Here is a 22,208-nt window from a genome sequence, read left to right as displayed (position 1 = left end):
GTAATGGTCACACTTTCCGTTTAGAATTATTTTTAGGGTTATATAATACAATGTATAAAAAGTATTTATCAAAGTGCCTTGCTCAAAGTTTTTAAGCAATAATACTAAACATGAGTTTAATGAGACTGGTAATGCCAAATTTAAAATATGTGCATGAGTCTTCTGAAACAGTGCATTCAAATGCATGAGTTCAAGTCAATCTTCCTGTTATATTTTTAAGTAAAACTATAGAGATAATAATGCATTCATTCTTTAATATGCTCCTTGATAACCAAAAGTGATGTTAGAATTTAAAATCTAAGGCAGTAGAAAAGACTAAATAGATCGAGAATGGGCTTTGGATATTATTTTGTATTATCTCCATGTCTTTCACTTATGAGAAAACTAAAGCCTTGAGAGGTAAAAGGACCTCTAAGAATAAGGGGGCCAGAATATAGCCAAGAGACATTGCAGAGCGTGGAGAAACCCAGGGCCACGAAGGCCAGTTCAGAACACTTCTTAAAACAAACAATTCATGAGAGACTATGGACTCTGAAAAATAATCTGAGGGGTTTGAAGTGGCAGGGGGGTGGGAGGTTGGGGTACCAGACGGTGGGTATTATAGAGGGCATGGATTGCATGGAGTACTGGGTGTGGTGAAAAAATAATGAATACTGTTTTTCTGAAAATAAATAAATTAATTAAAAAATAAATAAATAAATCTTTAAAACAAACAATTCGGATGTCGGATGCTCTTCATTTTATAGTCATTGTTCAGTATATATCAAAAATACAATGGCACAGTCCATGATACATACTATGATGCAACTAAATGTGAATAAGAAACCACTGTATTTAGTCCCTAGAAAATAGTATCTTAAAAATAGATATCACTGGTTTGAATTATATAAATATGCTTTACTTTTTGTCTTCAAATTATCTTTATACAATCTCACTTTATTCTTCAAACTACTCTGTAAAAGTAGAAAGGCTATATCTTATTAACGGCATTTTAAAGAAGAAATTGAAACCCAGAGAAATACAATTTCATAGCTAGTGATGGGAGAGACAAAAACCAGGCCCTTGGAAGCCTGCTCAGGAATTTTCTTCAGTCTTTGTATTATGTCGGTTTTCAGCTATAAAACTGATACTTCTCTGCCCTTCATTAATTCATGTTAAATGTGTAAAAACAGAACCATTCAAATGAGTGAATTTTTGATACATATATAAAATTAAGGATGCAGCCTCAGATTATGTTACTGAGAGTTTGCCTTCAGAGAAAAGGTCATGGTCATTGTTAGCTTTATATGAATTTACAATATAAATCAACACAAGTTTTAATCCTACAAGGCACCCTTCAAAATAAACTTAAGGTTACAACCAACTAGGAATAGAAAGATTAAAAATACCTCATGAAATAAAGTACCTAAATTTAATCAGTTCTTTTCTTTTTTTTTTTTTTTTTTAAGATTTTATTTATTTATTTGACAGAGATCACAAGGAGGCAGAGAGGCAGGCAGAGAGGGAGAGGAGAAAGCAGGCTCCCTGCCAAGCAGAGAGCCCAATGTAGGACTTGATCTATGACCTGAGCTGAAGGCAGAGGCTTAACCCACTGAGCCACCCAGGTGCCCCTCAGTTCTTTTCTTAAGACTCAAAGAGCCGTTTGTATTTGAATGCAACCTGTAGAAGATATCCGCAGATATCTGATTTTTTAAAAAAGATTTTATTTATTTATATAAGAGAGAATAAAAGAGAGTATGAGAGGGGGGAGGGTCAGAGGGAGAAGCAGACTCCCCACCAAGCAGAGAGCCCAAATGCGGGACTCAAGCCCTGGACTCCAGGATCATGACCTCAGCCGAAAGCAGACACTTAACCAACTGAGCCTCTCAGGTTCCCAATACCTGAATTTTTAAAAGGACCTTCATTTTGAAGTGTCCCTTTAAAGCTATTCCTAGATTTGCTAAGTGGAATAAAACAAATCCCACAGACTGTACTTTAACACTATGATAGGTTCTATTGATGTAACAGCATTATCAACTACCCACCCCGGTCAGATAATACCTTTCCCAAGGTTCCAGGGCAATAAAGATTTGCCTAAGCCACGATGTCAGGACTGTAAATCCTCTCTGAGAAAAGCAGTTTACCCTTTGCGAGTGTATTGCTAGGAGTAGGAGCAAACAAGAGAGGTCCAGGCAGAGGGCCCTGCTAGGTGTGGAGCTCATATCCCTAGTATCCCTCGCTGTGAGTCCCGGGTGGGAAACCCCTCTCTGGGAGCTGTCTCCAGCCGCACTTCGGATTTCCTGGCGGAGAAGGGGAAGACCACGATCAAGGTTAGAAGACCAGTTAGATCAGTTTGGTTTAAGGTTCTAGGGGGCAACTCGCATAGTTAAAAGAGCACAGCATTTTTAAATCAGAGGAATCTAAGTTTGATTTTCTGTTCTTCAATTTCTTTGCCACCAGCATGACTTTAAGCATGTTATCTTCTCTATTTAAAAGGCATATGGGGGGGGGCACCTGGGTGGCTCATTGGGTTAAGCTGCTGCCTTCGGCTCAGGTCATGATCTCAGGGTCTTGGGATCGAGTCCCGCATCGGGATCTCTGCTCAGCAGGGAGCCTGCTTCCCTCTCTCTCTCTCTGCCTGCCTCTCTGACTACTTGTGTTCTCTCTGTCAAATAAATAAAATCTTAAAAAAAAAAAAAAAAAAGGCATATGCCCGGGGCACCTGGGTGGCTCAGTGGGCTAAGCCTCGACTTTGAGCTCCAGTCAGCCTGCTTCCCCCGCCTCTCTTTGTCTGCCTTTCTCTGCCTACTTGTGATTTATCTCTGTCAAATAAATAAACAAAATCTTTAAAAAAAATAAAAAAAAGGCATATGCCCTTAGGAAAGTTGCTTGACCTTTCATGCCTCTACTTCCTCATCTGTAAAATGGAATAATGCCTCTTGGGGTTACAGGAGGGTACATGTGTCAATATATGTATAAGCCCTTCAAAGATTGCCTGGCACCCATTAAGTCCTATTTAAGTGTTAGCCGCTCTAATATATTAATATGTCTCTGCGCCTCGGTTTCCTCATGTGGGAAATAGGGATAATAAAACATGCCATGCAGAGTTGTTTTGAGGACTATGTAAAAGCATAATACTTAACTGTATAAACCGTACCATTATTGTCCGTGTTGTTAAACTGCTACTCTACTGTAGTTCTCCAGGCAGGTTGCTTTTTGTGTTGGACTGTGGTACCACCTACTCTTACGCTAACAGGAGGGGGGAAAAAAACAACAACAAAAAGCTGAGCTTGATCTTTCTCTAATTGTAGGATAACAGCTTATGACATAAGTCTAGAATTGAATGTTAGGGTCACCCTAATAGAAGATACTGTTTCCAGATAAAGTAAGTAAATCATTGAAACTGACTTACATTTTAAAAGACCTTCAGGGGTGCCTGGGGGGCTCAGTGGATTAAGCCCCTGCCTTCAGCTCAGGTTATGATCCCAGAGTCCTGGGATTGAGGCCTACATTGGGCTCTCTGCTCAGCAGGGGGCCTGCTTCTCCCCTCTCCCCACTGCCTGCTTCTCTGTCTACTTGTGATCTCTCTGTGTGTGTATGTCAAATAAATAAAATCGTAAAAAAAAAAAAAAAGACCTTCAGACAGGGGACAGAATAGAGCTGTAAAATTCAATTTCAAAAACACAGATTATTTGGTTTTAAGACCACCAGTGAAAACAAAGATGGACAAACAGTTCTTCAATATATACTCTGCCAGTTGCTGCTAATAGTCCTCCATGATAGCATGTCAAAGTCAAAGTTAAACCCTCACCATAGTCTCAGGTAAAAGCAGACATACTTCAGGCTGGACAAAATGAAAAGAGACATGATTTGCAAATTTTCAGATCATTTTTCTACATGAGGCCAGCACCAACATTACTCATAATGTAGTAATGATGCATCCTTGGTCCCAATAGACGAGGGGGAAGCAAGTGAGGCACTCACCTTGGGTGCAAAAATACCAACAATTCAGGTAAGAAAAAAATAAAGGTTTTTCTTTAATCAAAACTAATGCCAAAAAACCCCATGCTGGCCAAATACCAAAACGTTATATAAAATCAGTGAATGAGTATTCTATGACTTCTGTACATATTATCTGGAACTTGATATTGGTTGCTTAAAACACCACCAATTCTGTATACCAGAAGTCTGAAGTACATCTCACTAGACTAAAAATTACGTGTCAACAGGGATGTATTCCTTCTGGAGGTTCTAGGGGAGAATCAACTTCTCTGCCTTTCCCAGCTTCTAGAGGTTGCCTGGTTTCTTTCACACATGGCCCTTTGCTCCATTTTTGAAACCAGCAACAGTAGGTTGAGATCTTCTTATAATACATTACTGCACCCTGTCTCCCTCTTCCACTTTTAAGGACTCTTCTGATTACACTGGACCCACCCAGATAAACCAATATAATCTCCCCATAGCAAGGTCCTTTACCTAATTACATTTGCAGTCCCTTTTGCTATATAAGGTAACATACTCACAGCTTCCAGGAATTGGGTCTTAGAAACCCTTGGAGGGTTTTTTGCTTAATATAGACAAGGTCTAATCCTGCACTTGCACGACCCTGCCTCACTCTCCACAGCCTAGTCCTGGCCCTGCCACATTGTTAATTGACCAACTGTGGTTATATGAGTCTTGGGTTTTCTGAATTGGTAGCATTCTATTCAAAATACCCTTATAAACTCCAGAGGTGTTACTAGACAAAGCTATTTTGAATGTGGCCCCAAGGCAAACAGGTAATCAAAAAATTGTAAAACAAGCATGATAAACAATTTGTTTCGGTATTTGGAATTTGCTGAGAAGCTAAAACTCATCTCTAAATCTAAAGCATTAGTGGGTTTTTTTCCCCTCTGTAGTAAATAACATATTCTATTATTCTAAAAATCTGACTCTTGTTATTTCTACTTTACTTTTGACTTAAGTACTAGAAATGTTTCATTTGAAAGTTAGGATTATTTGCTCTAAATTCTTAGCTGGGTTAAAGCACTATACCTTACTTATACAGAGCCCTGGATGTTCGAGGATTGTTTTCTGCTTATATCAAATGAGCTTGCTTGTTACCATTCTTTATAACTCTGAGCACATAGTGTCTTCTCTCGACCCCATGTTGGATTTTTCCATCTTGATCTTCCCACATTCTTGTGAGTTTCTTAGTGCAGGGGCTATCTATTATCATTTGGTTCAAAATATATGTCAGACATTTTTGCAAATCTTATAGGGTTGAATTTTCAAAATAACCCCCAAAATTAAGTACCTTCTTTCTGCACTATGTCCCAGTCAAGTGAAATGACTTGCCCAAAGTCACTCAGGATATGAGCCCAGGTCCACTGTCCACTAAAGCTCCTGCCCTTTCCCCCTCCCCCACATCAGTTCATCACTACTGAGGGCATATTGTGGATATCCAAATACAAGCTTAAATCGGGAGACACTTCCATAGGTTCCAGACCATTTACCTTTCCTTAGGAGTCTTTGAGGAGGATGAGATCTATCCTGCTCAGGTCACAGCACGTCAACAGAAGCCCCTTCTCACATACACAAGATAAGTCTAACAAAAATAATCAGTATAACACTGTTAAAAAATTGAGCAAGGCAATTCCTGAACATATATTAACTACCTTATTTCTGATTAAAGAAAAGAAATTTTGTTTGCTATCAAAACATTCAGGAAAGCAGAGGAAAAGGCATCTGTTTCATTAATAGTATCCTTAACAGTAGGGCCAATTAAATTAAAATGGCCTCTTCTCCTCCAACAGATTTGGTTCCAAACACATTACACAAGTTATACTCGGAAAATTTACTGCTAGGAGACCATTTACACTCATTAATCCTAGAGCTTTCTTTTGCAATCTTTGTCTATAAAGGAAATTCCCATTGTTGCCCTAAATTACTGGACACTTTTATTTGTACATGAAAGAAAAAAATTCCTCTTCTTCATGCCGTTAGCCAAGAAAGCCAGGGCCAGGACCCCACTCAGCAGGTATGAGCTTTCAGCATCCTCCCAGAGCTGGCTGCAGCATCAAGAGAAAACCCGCAGTAATCACTTTGAGGGCAGGACATCATGGGCCCTCCCTGCAAAGCCCACGCCAGCAGCCTAAAACTGCCATGTGGAGGTCAGGGAGAGAGCTAGGGCCGTGGGCCTTTCTGCCAAGTAAGAGTTCACTCCAGAGTGCACACTGCTCCACAGGGCAAGTATGATCCCGGAGAAACAGTCTTCACGCACTCCCCACCGAAGCTGGTTCTCATTCCTCCCCAAGCCTCAACATTCCTCCTTGAAGTTTTGCCTTCACAAGTCAGACCCTGACAACAAACTAGTCAAATGCCATCCTGGAAAAATGCCATCTCATAAACATCACGAGAAACAAAACAAAACAAAGACCACTTGTTTTAGAGAGCTTCATAGTGAAGATGTTAGCATCTTATAAATCCTATTTATCTACACAGAACTTCTCAATAAGCTTTCCTTCATAAACAAACGCATTAAGAATCTAGCCTATTTAAATAAAAACTTTAAAAAAAAAAAAAAAAAAGGACCTAGCCTTTCTAAGAAGTATTCCTTTTCAAATAGTAATCAGGAGACGCAAATGAATTTTTAACCAATTGTTTGGTTAATTTAGTTTCTCAAATGTTTCCCAGGTTTAGTTAATCATCAGAATCATTTGGAAAGCTTTTAAAAGGGCAGATTCCTGGTCCTGTACTTATATTTAGTGAATCAGAATTACTCAGGGAATTGCCTAAGAATATGAATTTTTACCAATCTGAATTTTACCAGATTATTAGCCAAGAATTAGGCAAATCTTTTTCATGTCCTACAACAAGCACAGTTTTGTATTGGGCTCTGTAGCTAATTTAAAGATGAGAAGACACTTGGCTCATATTCTAGAAGGACCAAACAAGTAAATAATTGCGTGGTAAGACATAAGAAGTGTCATGAGAGTATTGTACCGAAATAGATCTAGGAGTTTAGAGAAAGGAGTAATTACATCAGGTGAAAGGAGTAGGGAAAAGCTTTAAAGAATGCATTTCTTCTGAGACAGACTTTCCAAAGGTTCTAATTTTGATGGGAACCAGAAAAATGCAAAGGCACAAGCATAATATCCACTATATGAGTGAGAAAGAATGAGTGATAATGGGGTCCGAACCTGAAAAATATCAGATACCAGCTCTTAAAACCAAACCAAATCCTTCATTTAATTCTATCTACCTATCTATCCATCTACTTTTTAATATGTAATTTCTTTTCTTTTAAAAGATTTGATTTATTTGACAGAGTGGGAGAGAGCAAAATCAGGAAGAGCAGGAGAGGGAGAAGCAGGCTCCCCACCAAGCCGGGAGCCCAACGCAAGGCTTGATCCCAAGGACCCTGGGATCACAACCTGAGCCAAAGGCAGACAGACGCTTAACCAACTGAGCCACCAGGCATCCTCCCAATATTTCATTCCTGCATGGATAATAGAACTGCGTGCAATTTTTGGCCATTCAAAAAGCTCAAAATACCAAACAAACTCTTGAGGATTTGTATTTTTAACATCAACTCACCCTAAATTAAGTCTGATAGTGGTGTATGCTGCCCCCTAATACATGCCCCTAAATCCACAGAAGTCAAACAGATTTTTCCTTCCTTCTGCCAATAGCTAACATGCTCAAAGGAAAACAAAATGATCTTTTCCAGGCATATCTGCAGCGCAGAAAAATGAGTGATCTTTTTGCATGATATATTTATGTAAATATTAATCAACAGCTTTTGATAAAGAAAAATACAGCATATGCTTAAGCAAACATGCACATATGTTTTTGAAAAATATTTTAAATACAAGCAGCTTTGCGGAAATTCTCAAGAATTATTCCAAACGTTAGCAATTATGTTCTCAAAGGAAAGATTAGTCTCTATAAATGAAATAAATGCAGGGATTTTTTTTTTTTTTTTGTAGTACTTGTGATTGTGCAACACAGATGTCAAGATATGTTTACACTAAGAGTTGGGAAAATAAGCACAATGCTAGGGACATGGACCCAAAAGAAATCAAGAGCTAAGCAGGGGGGGGGGGGAGGTTGGGAAAAAAAATCTGCACATTATATTCTCTTTTTTCTAGTCTGTTTCAATGTGAGTTTATCAAAGCATTGCTTTCATGAGATCTTACTGTCTGGAGAGCTCTATACTGAAAAACAGGGAAGGAACAAGGAATAATATTAATTACCATTGGTTAAGAATCTATTTTGTGCTAGAACATCTGCTAGACTATTTATATTTGTTACTCTGTGAAGTAAGGAACTCATAGGATCCACAGAAAGATTAAAGGAATTATAAAGGTAATTGAACGAGTAGTAATAGTGCCAAATTAATTGGGCTACTATGAGGATTAAAATGGGTTAAAACATGAAAAATATTATTATTTATTTTTAAAGATTTATCTATTTATTTGGGGGGGGGGCGGTGGCGAGTGGCAGAGAGAAAGGGAGAGAGAAATGCAAACAGACTCCACACTGAACACAGAGCCAGACAGGCTCCATCTCAGGACCCTGAGATCAGACCTGGGCCCAGACCAAGAGTCCAACACTTAACTGACTATGCCACCTAGGCAGGCCAAACACAAAAAGTATTTAAAACAGCACTTGGCACGTAGTAAATAAATACAAGCCATTCTTATTAGGTCCTGAAAAGACCAATACCTATTTCAGCTTCTTTAAATTATAATTTACTATAGTAAAATGTTTTTCATTTCAATATTCTTATCACAGTCCTTGTGTTATGGATTTGTAGAAGCACCATTTCTCAGTAATTTTATATTTATAATCACCATTATAATTTAAAATTCAGTTAAAGGATATTAAAGTAGAAGTGTGTGGAAGGAAGGCCTCCCCGTGATTTACTGGTACAGTGAATAGGCCATAAAATGCCATTTACCGGTTTCACCTGCTTTATGTGTATAGTTGGATGTGCACTGAATCACATGGACAAATTGGTAGGTGATATCTCTGTCTTTGCAGGTTTAAAAGTATCACAGCCAAGGCAAGGCCTCCCTGCCTCCTCCCACAGACTTCACCAAGTCTCAGCCAGATCTTCACATAAAATTCTGTTTCAAAAAATACAGTATTTTTTAAGTTGTCTACATTAACTAGTAGGTTTATGATTGTGATTTTTAAATAAATATAAATAGACATTCAAAAAGTTTCTGTTTTAACTTCTAATATTTAATATAGAATATTGATAGATAGTATCCCCCCCCCCCAGTCCCAAATCAAGCTGGGGAATTTCAATGCCTTTTAAACCTGTGAAAGCATTCTGAGACAAAAAGTTATTTTATGTTACACCCTCTTCTGAAAACCTCTGAGGTAAACACTCTTATCATCCGCATTTGGCAAATGAGGAAATTAAGACATAAATAGAAAATGGGCATTTGATAATCAAGGTATAAACAATGGAACAGACACATAACAGGCAGAGACATGTACAGACATGTCTTTACATTACAGACAAGTAAACATGTCTACCTTCATCTACAAGAGGAATCTTCCTATCTGGAATACAAAACTAAGGAAGGTGGAAGGATTGAAATTGAGCAAATCTCAGAGTAAACAAACTAAATAATTCCACTTATTTGATCTTGAGAAAGTCTTTCCCCCACCCATACATAGAGATAGTAATACTTGATCTACCTCTTCCCCAAGTCTGTAAGGATCAAATGAAAATATTTGTAGAAATTCTCTTCAAGCTATGAAGTCCAGAAGTCAGAAATAATTAAGTCATACTGTGTATGTTCAGAAAGGACCATAATTGTGCATAAATAATAATGATTATTTCAAGATTACTCAACTTAGAATGACTATTATCTGTTTAGTAATATCTTAAGGCCACGTATACATTTTTTTTTTAAGATTTATTTATTTATTCAAAAGAGAGAGAAAGCAAGAGCAGGGAGATGAGCAGAGGGAGAGGGAGAAGCAGGCTCCCTGCAGAGCAGGGAGCTCAACATAGGGCTTGATCCCAGGACTTTGGGATCATGACCTGAGCTGAAGGGAGATGCCTAACCAACTGAGCCACCCAAGGTATCACCAAGTATACATTTTTGAGTGCTTTTGTCTTTCTACCTTGGACTCTTAGTCCTGTTAGTTTGAAATCATGATATGTGGTAAGCTAATTGTTGGTACTGTGTTTCAATAGCATTGGTAATTGTTAGTATTTCCATGAATACTGCAACTACATGTTTTATAAATGACTAGAGAAAGCCTTAATCTCAGAACTTTACAGAAAGCCAGGGTACCTCTTGTGGAGTATCATGACAGGAAAACTAGAAAAAAACAATAGTTTCTCTTGCAATTTGTTGACTTGAGAATTATTATATTTAGTTGACTTTTCAAGTTGTGTATGTGTGTGTGTATGTGTGTACTTATAAGTCAAGCACCAAAAATCTGTTTACAAATGGAATGTCACTCAGCCGTCCTTAACCTCTCACCAGGAAGTATTCATCCTACCATGTCTGGCAGCAACCACAATGGGGTATCTATGTTTGTCAATCCTGGCAGTGAACTGACACGAGAGCTGGTCTGAAACCTACTCAAGAGAACTCATGTAACTCTCAAAGCTGATATTAGTTTTGGGTTAGCTTAGAAAGTCAAGAAAAATGAAGCTTCCAGCATTTCTAACACTAGCTGTACAATCCAAGACAAATAGCTCCAGTTCCTCTGTCAAAAATGGTTAACGATAAAGTTTGTTAAACTTTAAGATAAAGTTTGTTAATTTGCACAGCAAAGGAAACAGTTAACAAAACCAAAAGACAACTGACAGAATGGGAGAAGATATTTGCAAACAACATATCAGATAAAGGACTAGTGTCCAAAATCTATAAAGAACTTAGCAAACTCAACACCCAAAGAACAAATAATCCAATCAAGAAATGGGAAGAGGACATGAACAGACATTTCTGCAAAGAAGACATCCAGATGGCCAACAGACACATGAAAAAGTGTTCCACATCACTCGGCATCAGGGAAATACAAATCAAAACCACAATGAAGAAAGAGAACTATCATATGATCTCCCTGATATGAGGAAGTGGTGATGCAACATGGGGGCTTAAGTGGGTAGGAGAAGAATAAATGAAACAAGATGGGATTGGGAGGGAGACAAACCATAAGTGACTCTTAATCTCACAAAACAAACTGATGGTTGCTGGGGGGAGGGGGTTTGGGAGAAGGGGGTGGGATTATGGACATTGGAGAGGGTATGTGCTTTGGTGAGTGCTGTGAAGTGTGTAAACCTGGTGATTCACAGACCTGTACCCCTGGGGATAAAAATATATGTTTATAAAAAATAAAAAATTTAAAAAAAAAGATAAAGTTTGTTAAGCTGAGCCTGGGTGGCTCAATCAGTTAAGTGTCTGCCTTCAGCTTAGGTCACGATCACAGGGTTTCTGGATTGAGCCCCACATCAGGTTCCCTGCTCAGCTCCCTCTGCCTCTGCTTCTCCCCCTAGCTCATTTTCTCTCTCTCTGTGTCAAATAAATAAAGAAAATCTTTAAAAATAATAGTTTGTAAAAGAAATGCAATCTTTATTTCTGTAAAATATATGAGCATTTGGAAATTTTGAAAGTGAGCATTACAGAAATACTATGCATTAAGATCATTACATAATTTCTGTCTCATTCCCATGAATGGATATATTCAAGAAAAGAGGTCCACTGTGAAACCAGCCTTGCTCGGTCTTTGACATTCAATATCATCAAAAAGACAAAGTTTGAAACAACTAGAAAACAACATAAAGCAATCCATTAGAAGGATTAGATTTGTGATACAAACCAAGAACTACAGGAGTTTAGAGGAAAAGAAGATCAATTTGACTGGAGTGACCTGAACTGAAGTATTAAAAGAAGAAATAAAAAGCAAATCTGTAAAGCCTGGCAAAGCTATGTCGCAGTAACGTAACACAATTTGCTTACTTCTTCCTTGCCAAGTCTCATGTCCTACTGCTCATGTGTGGAGAAGAGAACGTTTCTGTCTGCCCCCCACCCACTCTCTTCTGAAGTCAAGTTTATGCTCAGTGCCACAGACAGAAGTATTATTCCACTCACAGACACTTGAACACTGAGTAATACCACATCATACCAAAACTTCATTCCTCAGGAAACATCGCAAAGTCTGTGTGACACATATGCCTCCAGGGTCACCAGAAACTGGAGAATCTGCAATACAGAATTTTCTTCCCTTGAAACAAATCCTTGTAGTTTCCTTCCTCTGAATACAGCCTTCCTTCCTTCTTCACAAACACAGCCTCCAATGGTAAAATCGGAAACTCTGAACTCATTATTATTACTGTCTTACCCGAACTTATGTAAGAGATACAATTCCGTAAATGAAAACACAGACGTGACTTCTCAAACTAAACACAAATGAAGGCACATGGAGATAAGTATTTTAGAGGCAATTTTAGAAATGAACATAAAAAATAAAGAAGAAAAGCCATATGAGCTGCTCTCCAGAACAGGGAAGGTAAAAATATTTCAAAGCAGTAACTGACATGGTAGACTTTAATAATTCTGGGCACGCTTCCTTAAAAACATAATTCACGACAATATCTAAAAATGTGTGTAAATAACAGCTACCTACTGAAAACCCAATAAACACTTGACTTTCTCTAAATAGAACAGTGAACTGCAGAATTTCTACTCAATCTCTGTGGCTTCATTTCAGAATTCCTGCAAGCAAAGCAAATACCCATGCAGTTCTCCGGCCTAGTAGTGTGTGAACCTGGGATTTCTATAGGCATTAGTGAGGTCAGCCTTGGACTGCATTCTCCGTGTTCTACACGCAGGTCCTAAATATTATCTTACATCACTAAACATGTGCTAAAAAAAAAAAAAATTAAAGGGTAAGTCTTGAAAGTATTACATGGTATTTATATAAGATCTTTTCTCTGTAGAAAAAAAATTATAGTAAGGAATTACAATTACATGGAAGTGAACATATTCATGAAGAGTACTTACAATAGATTTTACTCTATCTTAACTATGGAGATAGAAGGTTTTTTTTTTTTTTAAGATTTTATTTATTTATTTGACAGACAGAGATGACAAGTAGGCAGAGAGGCAGACAGAGAGAGGAGGAAGCAGACTCCCTGCTGAGCAGAGAGCCTGACGTGGGGCTTGATCTCAGGACCCTGGGATCATGACCTGAGTCGAAAGCAGAGGCCCACTGAGCCACCCAGGCACCCCAGAAAGAAGGTTTTTAATGGAGTCAGAGATCCTTAAAAAAACGTTGTTGTGCACGGCTGACTAGCTGATTCATTCAACCATCTGAGATGTAGTTATTGAGGGCTTACCATGTGCCAGGTACTACATTAATCATACCAGTAAGAGGTGAGTAAATAAGAGATGATCCCTTTTCAACTCACAGTATAGTGGGAGTGACCAACAACTATAAAAGAGTGAGAGAAAGCATAACAGGTTCATGTTCAAAGCACTGTAGGCTGACAGAGGAAGCCGTAACCAACTAGGCCCACATGTCAGGGACAACAATGGTGCAGGGCTTTGCCAAAAAGAAAAAAAAAAAAGTACCTAATGAACAAGAGACTCACAAGGGACAAATATTGCAAGCAAATAAGCAGCACTTGAAAATACAAGGAAACACAGAAGAGCAGCTCAGAGGGTATAGAAGGTCTGGTACACAGAGTTCATACAGGCGAGGAGCAGGGCAAGTATGTGGGAAGAGAAGCAGAGTCAGAGCATGCAACCTACATTAAAGAAATCCAGATTGCTTCCTGAAGGCGATGAGGGTGACCTCATCAGATCTGTGGTTCAGAGAGAGAACTTGTGGAAGCATCCAGAATGACTTGGTTGGGGTAAGAGATTATTATAATTTGGAACATCATATAAGCCACTTCCTTGATGGAAAAAAAAACCAAGAGAGTTCTGAAGCTGACTGTAGTTAACAACGGTGGCAGATGGTGCTACTTGCCTGTGTAATCTCTCTTTTCCCTTTCATCACCACCTATAGAATTATAATATTCTTTGGGATGGCAATGTGCTAAATTAAAACTGTTCATCCTTCAAAGACAGCCTTAGGACCATAGTCCTGTCCCATAAAATGTAAGAGGAAGTCTAGCAGGAAGGCTTCTGTAAGATCTGCTGTTTTCCTCCTTTAAAAGGAAGATACACAGTTAACACAGGCTTTTCTACTCAACCTTACCCCTTCTTTCTGCCTGAAACATGAACGGGATACCTAGAGGAGGAGCAAGCATCTGTGAACATCAGAATAAAGCCACACAAAGGGATGGTAGCATGGGAAATAAAGGAACCTGGGTCCTTCAAGCTATCCTACCATCCTGAGCTGCCTAACTCCAGATTGCTTTTGAAAGGTAAAAAAATGAGTTCTACTTGGCAAGGCACTATAATCAGATTTCTATTCTATATAACTAAAACCCATACTGACTCAGCAACAAAGGAAAATTTATGGGTAACAGTAAGGACAAAAAAAAAAAAAATCTAAAAACAACCAAAAGAAACAGAAAAAGAGAAAACAAAACTAAAAGGAAACACTAACCAGCAAATAAGCAAAGTCAATCTTGTTCAACACAAAAAATGAATCCAAAGAGACCCTCTTAAGTTTTTATTGAGACTTCTGTCCCCAAAAGCCATAAGCTCTGCCTTTATCAATCTCATATATTGACTTTTTAAAACATGACCTAATTCTTCCTGTTCCACCTCACTTTTTTTTTCTTTAATTTCCTCAGATCAATGCAGGATTAGGAGTAAACCAGGCCTGGCAGTTATGGGTGACCTCTGCTGTAACCTGAAATCACAAACAAATAAATATCCAGAGTGTTTAGAAGGTCTGCGTGGCATCCTAAGCCATCATTTTCCTCTTAAACTGCTAGCTAGAAAAATACCTATCAAAACAAGTATCATTAAAATCTTATTGTGGCAAATTACTTTTGGTATATGAAAAAAAAAAAACACATAAAGCCATATTCACTACTTGGTTTTTCATAAAAGCAAGAACTAATTGAACATCAGCATTATCCTAGTTTTAAAGAAAAAACATCCCATCAATACATAAATTACATTTTTAAGTGTGCCAGACCTACCAAGTGAGGCTTTGGAACCCAAACATAATGGATAGGTCATATCTTTCCAATCAACGTCCGACAGTTACCATTAGCATTTCTGGGATTCCAGCCATAAAATGGAGGCTAACGTGTGGTTCTCAGTCATTTGGTTTCCCTGCACATAACAGGAACTGTTCAGATTCTATGTGGGTTCATGCTGACACATTGTGTTGTTCCAACTAAGTAATTCCAAGCATTCACATCTGAAGCCGACCTACATTACCCCTCTGGCTGCCAGATGTTCTTGTGAGGAACTCTCTCCTCCATAGCACCATGAACCTTGATTAAAGTAGATGAAGGGCATTATATTTACTTCATCACTCTAATATGGAGCAGTGTTCTGGCTATTAAGTACAACTGGCCTCTAGTTGGAAAAAATAACTCTTATTATATGAAAGTTCTAAAAGCCCAATTGAGCAAACATGTAACACAATTTAGCTAACTGATTTTAACTAATGATTGGTCAGCCTGACCTCAATGGACAAATCCTTTGTGACATTACCTACTTTTATTATGGTCCAAGAGGCAGTAATGTCACTTCTGAGAAGTTGGTTTTCTCTTGGATCAAGATGATAAATAATGAAAGAATCATTTCTATACAATATTGCAAAATGGGAGACTATGCATAACACATTTTACCTCTACACAGCCACATGCTGGTTTGATTGCTCCCAGATGCTAGTGAAAGGCAAAGCAAAAAGCGAAACCACATAGCATGTTTAAACATCTTTTTTATTTATACCTGCATAATCAACTCAATGGTCAGAAGACACATTTACAAATAAGATTTACTATGAATACCATTAGTCAAGATCTATTAGAACTCAACATTTGGAATGATTAAATATGAAAAGCCTCATATTGAATCAGGATGGTAGGGTTTTTGCAGATGGTATTAAAAGAATGGACAATGATAAAAAAGAACATATATAAGTATATATATTATATATATTTTAACACACCAAAGCTGTGCTATCTAGAACATTCCACACCTTAAAGCTTCAGAAATTAAAAAGTTGACATTAGCACAGACTTAACTATTTTAGGAGAATGAGATGTACTGTGGTGGATACAGGGATTTTAGTGACCCTTATTCTACATCCGATGGGGAAAAAATCCAAGCCTGGTGGGCAGAAACAAGGTGTTACTTGCTTCTGGCATACCAAAAGATTTCAAGTATCAGTTCTAATTGATCGCTAGTCTTTATCTGGAACATTATATTAAGAAAACTTTGGAGGTATAGTCCAAAATCAAAAAGGAAGAATGCCGCAATTGATTAGTTATACCTGCCATGTGTATCTTCCTTTTAAAGGAGGAAAACAGCAGATCTTACAGAAGCCTTCCTGCTAGACTTCCTCTTACATTTTATGGGACAGTGCATGTATAAAATATAATCATCCTACTAATGATACAAGTTCTTGAAATTGACTATAATTTACATATAAAAACTACACTTCTTTTTCACTTACTAAAGCCAAACAAATAAAGTTTTTAAAAAATGTAAATATTTTAGGGTTTTTTTTTTGATCTACTTTACCACAAGTGTTGGAGCTCTTTTTTCCCCCCAACACCACCACTTTCCAAAACATCTGATTTGTTTATTCCTCTGACAATTATCCATAGTAACTTCCCCCAATGCACTGCTCTACTTGAGGTAAGAAACAAAAAACAGAAGTTCATTTATCAATTACCCAAGACAGAAACATCTAGAATTTATAATAAAGAATGGATCCTAAGAGTATGAATAATACAAATGAGATAATCAGCCACTTTATTAAATGTTGACTAAAGTTCTTTAACACAAGTTTTCATAGTGAAATAGATAAAAATCAGTAATACTCTAGAACACACAAGCATAACTTATTTATTTCAATAAGTATTTATTGGGTATCTATTCCTTATCAAGCACTAGCCTAAGTATTAGGCAGAAGTAAAAGAATTATCGTGATGTACTTTAAAATGAACACAATGGGGACTCTGTCTTCAAACTAAATCAGTGAATCAGGAATGTGATTATACTAAAGCTGGCCATTTATGCCTCATTGGAGGAGACCCAAAGGGACTCTAAAAGTAACTCTTACCAAAGAAAACATGAAAGGAGCTTGGATTCCATATGAAGCATCCATCCTTCCATTTTGCCATAATGGTCTTCCTTGACCCTCTAGACATCTGGATCCAAGATTTGCTCATCAACTCAACATTCAAAAGAAGACAGTCATCAGCAAGATATTCTAGATGACTATCATGAGTGCAATTAATGGAAATATCTACAGTAAGCCAACAGCAAGAGTTCAGAGGAATTCATCAACAATTTACTGATATCTACTACAAGTAAAGCAGTTTATAAGAGACAGGGAATACATAGTTGATATAATTCCAACTTCTGTCCTCAATTTTAAGAACTTCAGGTCTCAAAAGGCAGGAAACAACTTGCCAGAAAATAATTGAAATACATCTGCACCTTCCCTTCTTTTTAAATTTAATTTCAATTAATTAACATATAATGTATTATTTGTTTTCATGGGTACAGATCTGTGATTCATCAGTCTTATATAATACCTCGTGCTCATTACAATACATCCCTCCCCAATGTCCATCACCTAGTTACCCATTCCCTCTCCCCCTCCCTCTCCACCAACTCTCAGTTTGTTCCCTAAGACTAAGAGTCTTTTATGGTTTGTCTCCCTCTCTAGTTTTATCTTGTTTCATTTTTTCCTCTCTTCCCCTATGATTCTTTATCTTGTTTCTTAAATTCTACATATCAGTGAGATCATATAATTGTCTTTCTCTGATTGTCTTATTTCATTTACCACAAGAGCCTTTTCCTTATCACTTTCCCTTTCCTCCCCTTCCCCAAAGCAGGCCAGCGTAACATCATGGAAGGTAGAGAGGAACTCATCAAGGCTTGTGGCAATGTGATAAATGGGAAAGGAGGACCCAAGTAGAAGACAGATCTGTCTCCATCAGAGGCAGTGTGCCTGTTGACATCTCAGGAGGCAGGGGACGTGGAGTGGATGCCTAGAGGTGGAAAGGACAGGAGGATTTGGTAAATGTATTAAACTGAATGAATTATTAAGCAAAATGAGGTTTCTAAATGACAAATGTAATTCCATATAAAGGAAGAAATCTAGAAGGAACTCTGAAGTGCTGTCTGGAAATTAAAGATACCCATATGAACTCATGTTTAGAGACAGAGAAACAGTATATATATATATACACATACTTGTACACACACACACATACACACACACACACACACACACACACACACACATATATATACTTGTATTCCCTAGCTTTATATGCTAAGAGGGCTGAGAAGCAATAGTAACCCACTAGCAATGAACACACTGCAAGCCCAGATCTCAGAACCAGTACTTCCAGAGAAATAATGATTCCAGGATCTAGCCAGGGAATGTACAAGATAAGGCAGGAGTATCTTTTTGGAACAAAAAGTAAAGAGTTCTCAAAGAATAACAAGGCATGCCAAAACAAAAACAAACAAACAAACAAAAAGCCATAGGAGTCACCTTGTACAGGAACCATATTTGGAATATATTTGAATGTCAGCATGAATAAAGACAGTAACAGATCACAAACCAGTGAATCAAACAGGAATCTATGAGATTATGAGGCTGATTAAATTAAAAAAATAATAAGAAGAGAAATTATCCTAGTTTTTTAAAAGATTTTAGTGATTCACTTGTCAGAGAGACAGCACAAGCAGAGGGAGCAGTAGGCAGAGCAGGCAAAGGGAGAAGCAGTCTCCCCACCAAACAAGGAGCCCCATGTAGGACTTGGGATCATGACCCAAGCCAAAGGCAGGAGCTTATCCAACTGAGCCACCCAAGAGAACCCAAGAGAAATTATTCTAGAATTATTCTACAAATTATTCTAGAATGCCAACAAATAAATGTAGACAGTAGGGAAAATCAACATTTAGATACTGGTTGTTGATGTGGACAGGATTTGTCAACAGAGGCTTAATGGTGACAGGGAAGTTTCGATGTCAACAGAATATGGGCATAATCTTGGGATATTTCCCCCATGAAATACTATGATTACTATCAATATATGAAGTGGAGAAATCCGGTAGTCGCCAGCATGATCAAATGAAAGTTAACATCACCCACGTGTACCTCCAGATGTGATGCACAGAGAGGAACAAGGCATCATTTCTGAGATATTCCTGCCAAGAAAGACTGCCCTTAGTCTGGTCATGAAGAAACATTGGAGAGACCCAAACTGAATGTCATGTGATAGATAGAACATAGTTCCTGGATAGGAAAGATGAGAGAAAAAGAAATGCCTATAAAATTGGAGGAACCTAAAGATATGTAATAACTTCATGCAACATACATTTCTGAATGGGATGCTGTAAGGAAACAACTAGAGAAATATGAATGAGACATGTGGGTTAGACACTTGTTAGTACTGTACCAACGACTTCTTTATTTGAAGGGTTTCACAGAGGTTATACAGGAGGCTGCCCATGTTTGAAAAAACAACACATCGTAATATTCAGGAGTAATGTCTCCAACTTGCTTTCAAATACTTAAAAAAAAAAAAAAAGACTAATGGTAATGGAGGTATTCTTTGAAAAGGGGGCAATGAAACAAATATATTAAATGTTAACAATTGGGGAATCTCATGAGGGGTAGCTAAGAGTTCTTTCTCATATACTTTCAACTACTCTAGAAATTTGAAATTCTTTCAAAACAAATTATTGTACTGATATTCTAAAAAATTAGCATGATATAAAGACAATTGCAGAGAGGTATAGCACAAATACACATCAGCCCACTAACCCAGGTGATATAATTTTCTTCACCTTTCCCTTACTTACCCAAATTTCTAATTCAAGCTCTAGAGTCTACCAAGAGTCACAGAAACTTAATATATTTCAATTTCAGTGACTCTTCCTATACCCAATCACACTACTGGGTATTTTCCCTAAAGATACAAATGTAGTGATCTGAAGGGGCATGTGCACCTGAATATTTACAGCAGCAATGTCCATAATAGCCAGATTATGGAAAGAACCTAGATGTCCATCAACAGATGAATGGATAATGAAGATGTGGTATATATGTACAATGGAATACTATGTAGCCATCAAAAATTTGAAATCTTGCCATTTGCAACAATATGGCTGGAACTAGAGGGTATTATGCAAAATACGTCAATCAGAGAAAGACAATTACCATATGATCTCTCTGATATGAGGTGAGAGGCAGGGCAGAGGGTCGTGGGGGTAGGGAAGGAAAAAATGAAACAAAATGGGATCTGGAGGGAGACAAACCATAAGAGATGCTTAATCTCAGGAAAAAAACTGAGGGTTGCTGGTTGAGGAGAGGGATAAGGTGGCTGGGTTGTGGATAATGGGGAAGGTGTGTGCTATGGTGAGTGCTGTGAACTGTGTAAGACTGATGATTCACAGACCTGTACCCCTGAAGCAAATAATACATTACATGTTAATAAAAAATGGATGAATGAATGAATGAATATTTAACTGAAACACATCCAACTTTAAAAAAACTAAATATCCTGCACACTTGAGTTTCTGATGTGAAAGCAGAAAGTGGAGGGACGGCAGAGGAGAGAGCTTCTGCCTGGCTTTTGAATGTTAAAATCCTACTTCTTCAGGAGAACTGCAAGGAAGGATTCATGGCTGATACTAAAACACTCTGGCAAAGAGTAAGGGTGATAGCCCTTCTCCTCATCCTCTCTCTTCAAGAGAAGAAAAGCTTATCTGGGCTAAGGGGAAGAAAAAGAGTCAGATTTGTGCAGCCGTGGTGTGATCCTCTAACTCCAAAGAAATGAATGTCTGTATGAAAACCAGTGTCAATGACTTATCAACAAGATGGGGGACAGACAGCTAGGAAGATGTCTCTGTGACCAGAACCCCTTCTTTTTTTCATACACACCCCTCCCCCACAAGATAGGCACAACCCAGGGAGAAAATAAGTTAGGGCAGTGGGACTTGCTGCTTTGCTCAGAGATTTGTTTTTATCACCTTTGTAGAAGACAGACACAAAACAGAAATTGTACTTAAGGACAGAAAAATTTAAAAACCAGAAGTTTGTGGACTGATCTTTTTTTTTTCTTTTAAGGTAGTTAGGCAAGGTCATTTGTCATAGCTGAGGGGATCTGAAAAAGCATGAGAAGAGTGGTTCAAGTTTGGAATGCTGGCTGAGGTAATGAGCCTGGGAACTGACCAGAGGTTGTTAAAAGGATTATCGACCTGCGGTACAGAGCCAACTCAGATTGGAAGCCATAAATTTGTAGTGGCATCAGTTCACACAGTTGCATGACTTTTCTCCACTAATGCTGCCAGCTGCATCTTAGAAGCAGAAGGGATTGCTTATATTGATCTAAAGTTGGGGGTTTGTGGATAGGTATAGCTAAAGGCCAAATCAATGGAAGAAACTGAAGATCTTAAATGTTAGTTGAGTTTAACTATCAACTCTCGCTGGGAGACTGGTGGCCAAGTAGGTTTGAAGAGGGTGGGAAATTGGTAACACAAGGACATAAATACAACACGTTACTAAAATGGGAAATATATTTAAACCCAGTATTGTTATGGGGCAAGTATGGCAATAGAGGATGGATATAGGAAGAGAGAATCCCAGAAAAAAAATAATAAGACACATTTTGACAGCATAATCAATCACTGGAGAACATATTATTCAACCAAACTAAACTTAAAAATACTAATTTAAGAGCGAACAATGAAGGAGTTTTCTGTGGAAAAGATAATCCTTTGTAAGAAAACAGAAGATCCCCTATCGGCATACATAAGTCATTTTGGCCAACTTTTTAAAGGGTCTTAAAGACTAATGATTCTAGTATTGCAAAAAAGAAAAATTTTTAAATCAAGTAAAAGATTTTTTAAAGTCATAACCTAAGAATTCAAACACTATCAAATTATTCAACATCTTCTACTTAATATCAAGTAAGATATTCTCATCAAGTAAGATGGTTATCTGCTCCCTTATTTTAGAAGTTTCATAATGATAAATTTTAGTGTGAGAACCAAAGGGACAACTGCCTGCATATTTATTAGCAAGTTCCATTTTAAACTTTCTTA

Source organism: Mustela nivalis (genome assembly GCF_964662115.1).
Source record: "Mustela nivalis genome assembly, chromosome: 7".
Lineage (NCBI taxonomy): Eukaryota > Metazoa > Chordata > Mammalia > Carnivora > Mustelidae > Mustela > Mustela nivalis.
This window is presented reverse-complemented; position numbering follows the sequence as displayed.